Raw genomic sequence first — 5156 nt, 5'->3', positions numbered from 1 at the left:
CGAGTCCTTCCCTGCTTCTAATATTTATAATGAATGCACATAAACTCGAAAACCTGTAAACTAAACAATTTGCTTATAATTATCCCCCATTGCTAAACAATGTGTGATCATTTTGATGACTAGGTGTGCTTGAAAAATAGTTTAACACAGAGCTACCACTGAGCGACTGATGCAGTGACTACAACGAATGCAGTATCTGTGATTGGATGAGCTACACCCAGAAAGAAATCATCACCACAAAGCAAGTAAATCGTAGATTGTGCTAGCACTTCGTGTTCAACGAATTCATAGTGGTAGTTTAAGACACTTTAAAGTCATGTACCCATAAAATAGCGCTACGGGTAAATAACTCGAAACAAATTAGACGCAGTAATAACGTATGTAACACTGAAGCGTAAAACTAGAATTTCACATAGTTTCTAAAGACATTCAAACGTAAATATTGCCTCGTAGAAAGACCACGGCCTTTTATATTAGTATTTGAAACTACCTTCTGTAAAGTGGAGTAGTCAGCAATTCCACCATCAACTACCCATCTTGATCGTGCGATTCCATGGAAAGAAACGCGCATTGCACGCAAAAATAGGTAAACGTTGAATTAGCATCGAGTTTTTGTGACCCACTACAGATTAAAATGTTCGTAAGCTCAAAATTTCCGCATGTGCGGTTAGGGTGGGTGAGGATAAAATTGGAGGCGTAGCTATCGTATCCGTGGGTATCACTGCATTGATCTTCCGTGGGAGTAAAATGGCGCTTTTAATAGCCCCAAGGTGTCTCCAAAGTAGCTCAGCAGCGCGCGAATTCGCCAATGCCTTGTCATCTGGAATAAAAGGAAACGCGAGCTCATCAACAATGGGGCGCTGTTTTAATGGAGTAGAGGTCGCAGCCATCCTCCGCAGGCAAGAGCTGCAACTGGGTAAAAGGTAAGCGACAAATCTACGCAACATTAGTTGTGCCATCGCATCCCCGCCAAATACATCCCAATTTCCCTTTTTCATGGAGCTCGGTTGGCTTACTAAGTGCTGATAACTAGAAAACAATCCCAAAACTTAAAAAAGTATTTAAATTGCACTTTGCGAATGTCGAATTACGAATGTTATATTGTGGGGACTCACCTTACTTAAATAATATTGGACAGTTTTTAGAATCTATAAAATTTCATAAAAACTAGCATTTTAATTTAACAAGGCCGTTTGTAAATTAACTTTTAAAGTTTTTACCTTCCAAATACACGTCGAGACATTCAAAGTATGAGGCGATTAGTTTTTGTTTCTCTCTCTTTAAACCTTGAAGATGTTTGATTGAAAAGATCTTGATATTCTGATGCAGGGCATGGTTTGCTCTCGTACTTGGCCATACTGATCGCCAACCCAAAAAGAGACACTTTATTATGAGGCAAAACAGATTTTGTTCATAATTCGGCTTTCAAAATTTCGCTAATAATGAAGAATAGAATATCCAAAGACCATCATAAGTGTGCCTACAGTACAGTTAGTTTCCTCCGACATTCTTGTCCTGTTCCATTATTCAAGTGTTTAAATGCCCCCCAGATCTTGGCATGGGGCATTCACAAACCAGGATTTTGCATTATTACACGGCAAAAGGACCTTCCTTCTAAACTTCATGTGTAATTTTTGCGTATTCTACTGACGCCTTTGTTAAAACCTTCTTCGCTTACCCTTTAGTTCATAAAGGTTCCGTGTATGTCCATTTTGGCGGGGAATTCGCCGATATCTCACATGGAACTTCGTAACATCACCCCAAAAGTCCAGTAGTTAGGAAGACAACGAAGAATTGTCTTAAAAGTTGACAATTATACGGGATGAGCACTCTTTCTTTTTGCTTGTTTCACGAAATGTTTTGCCATTCTCAGTTTAAAAGTGCAAAACACCTATTCAAGGAGGTAGGGGCGACAAAAGAAACTCGCACTTGTACTGTGACGATTCAGATTGTGGTTAATGACGTATCTTATGTAACGCATTAAAAAAATTTAGAAAGGCTGGTCAATGTAAAAAGCAAACCAAATTTAAAGCTTGATATTATGAAATTATTAACTGTGGTCGCAAAATCTACCTGCCTTCCAGAAAAGCGGATTTGAGTCTTAAACGCTGTGTCCTGTTCCCCTTCGGTGGACAAGAATTTTTAATAAATCCTTACGATCTTAAAAGCTATAGCTGATTTTTACTGCTGGGAAGGAGTAAAAGCCTTACCAAAATTAAAAAACCAATTTTATGCTACAGTCCGTCACCGACGCTACCTTAATCACTCATGCTACAGCCGTTCTCCAAAGATGAAAAAACGTCTGCTTTTAAGTGTGAGTGATTTCTTTAGTTCACATTCTGCCACAACTATCGGTATGCCAACGATTAGTAAACGCCTCAAACAGAGCAACATCCGTCACTACGCTCTCAGTCTTTCCCGTACTGTGATTCAACGGTGCAAATCACTACTTTACGTGTTCATGCGCCTTAGCAGTTTGAGCACGCACCCATAAGCGCACCGCACGCGCTGATGACTGTCACAGACGACGTCTCCGCCTCCGCCTTCTTCAGACAAGCAGCAGAAGGCACTAATCGATGCAGAGAGATCAGCGCCCTCACTTATGTGAGTACGTGTAGAGGGCATTTGATGTGTGTGTGTGTGTATAAAGTGTATAATTGGTTTTGCACACTCGCTACCCTTTTTTCTCCGCCTCTTACTCTTTATCCATCAGCAGGCGCCAACACGCAGGTGCATAAACCAATCAGATGCTGAGCACCACTCACTTTTGAATTGCGGGCCAATAAATTGTGGCGTTGGGTGCTGTTTCTGCATTTATACAATCTGCTGCTTCTGTGAGCCTCACTAAGCTGATGGTGCTATGATTGTTGTTGGGGATCTTGCTGCAAGTGCTCTGATTGTCCATTCGCATTTCTTGCTGCTCTCGTGTACAATTCACTGCTCTTCAAGATGTGTGTATGGGCATCGCAGTACTTGGGGCCAAACATCTTACTTCCATCAGTCGGTTTGTTACTTCATTTTTCTCCTTACTGTTTAGCAGTTACGTTTTAATGGTGCTGAATATTAAGTCTCGAAGAGTTAGTGAAATGTTGCACTTTCAAATTTCCTGCTTTTATCCTTTGGTATTTACGCGATTCTTAATCTTAATTTCTTGCGGCTTACAAGCGTATACTTTTATTACTTTTTTTATTTACGGTGTGATCAAATTAGAACGATCAACATTATTAAGAAAAGGTTCATCTTGGCGCTTTTAAAATTGTTCACTGCATGGGAGGAAGACTCAGATCGCCATACTTACATCCCTTTTCCAGCAATTTCCATGTTGACGCCTTATTTGTATTTTAGAATTATTTCATAATTTTAGAGTCTCATTCCATTGAAAGAATTGCGGTCTTCTTATTTACAAGACAGTTTAATTAGTTTGGATTTTCGGTTTTGTGGCCAACTTTGAGAGGAGGAATCGCTTACATACATGAATTACTAACTTGTTCATTTTGTCTTCCTGCGAAGCATAATGCCATTTTTCATCAAATAGGGCTTAAAGTTGTGCTTCTGAGAGTTAAATCTCCCTCACATCTAACATGGGCATGTTTCTATACATGAGTGTTGGATTGATGACCACAATGGCAGCGCCCAGACAGCAGCTCTCATGGAAGAGCTTCACCTGCTAGATGAAAGAGCAAAGGGGTATTTGATTTCGTTTGAGCCCGGATACCACTTGAGTTTCACTGCGGCTCACATGCCGAAAGTGCCGTCGAATTGGTGGGCTTGCTGCACCTCCTTGCTGTGGTTGTGGGGTGGCATGTGACCACCTTACGCAGCCCCTCATAATCCAATTAGCGTCTGATGAAGAAATGAGACACAAGTGCATTGCCGACGGTGTTAGTGATACTGCGGCAGGACTTATAATCACCTTTACAACTCCACCAGTAAACTCAGAAACGCTTTATCCATCATCTTGGCTGTCCTACTTTATATAAAACCCTTCTATCATTTATAAGCAAGTTCATTTTTCATTCAACAATTTTGCTTTCGTACACATCTTCCTCTGCATTCTCAGCACTTTTTACAAGGGAAAGTTGACAATTTTGACTTCATTGAAAAATTCCCTAACTGGGGTCAGAATAGCAATTTTTTCATTTAAAGTCGAATCACTATTTTAATAGGCTTCAAGTAGCCCATATTTAGACATTCATTTCATCTCTTTTGGTTTAAAATAATGATTACTAAAAGTAGAGACAGCGGTAAGGTGTCAATGACTAATAATCTTTCGTCTTAAGGCTCTAAACAGTAAGCAAAATATCCATAAAGTAGAGCATTAGACAGGGAAAAAATCAACAACACTTGGAGGAACGTTTGAGACAGAGGATGGTGCCTATGCAGCCTGAAGCGCTGAAAAGAGTAAATGGCTTTTCAGCAGGCTAATAGCAAATGAATATAAACCAACTAAAAATGATACCTACCATTTTTGCGCCAAACGAATACCTCTACATACATTAACTATTTAGTTGCCGTAGTACTGGAATTAAGGAGAACTTAAATACTCCAGCCTAGAAGCCATTTCTGTCAATCAAGATATGACTCTTCACTTTCCATTAATACGACTATTGGATGGTACAATGCTGGCGTAAAAATCTCATGCATTAGCAAATAATCCATGAAAGAAAAGAAAACTGTTTCTTGATGAATGGGTCGAAGGCGAAGGTGACGTGCTTACGATATTTAACGCCGTAAGTAGAAACTAAAAACAAATTTATTGCCTTAAATAGTATTTATAAATCTTCCACACTTATCATAAAATGTAACTTTTTCTTAAACAGCCATAAAACAAGAATTTGCAGTGGGATACCAAAAGCAGCGTTAATGTGGTATTAGGGGCTGTTTAGTAAAAATAGGAAAGATAGAAAAAGATGTTGATTATTATCATGGAAATCAGAAAAATAGACCAGCATTTTCTTTTACGGAAATAGCCATAATTCAATCTGTTTTTTAAATAAATAACCAGATCTGTAGCGACTTGGTATTTGATTTAACTGTAGGCCTAACCATACAGACACGTCAGTCCTCGAAGATTTTACTTCCGCTCAGCGATACGACCTTCAGCCCATGCTTGTGGTCTCTCAGCTCCTCCCTATCCTAATCATATCTGATCTGAC

This window comes from Echinococcus granulosus (assembly GCF_000524195.1).
Source record: "Echinococcus granulosus chromosome Unknown EG_S00015, whole genome shotgun sequence".
Taxonomy (NCBI): Eukaryota; Metazoa; Platyhelminthes; class Cestoda; order Cyclophyllidea; family Taeniidae; genus Echinococcus; species Echinococcus granulosus.
This window is presented reverse-complemented; position numbering follows the sequence as displayed.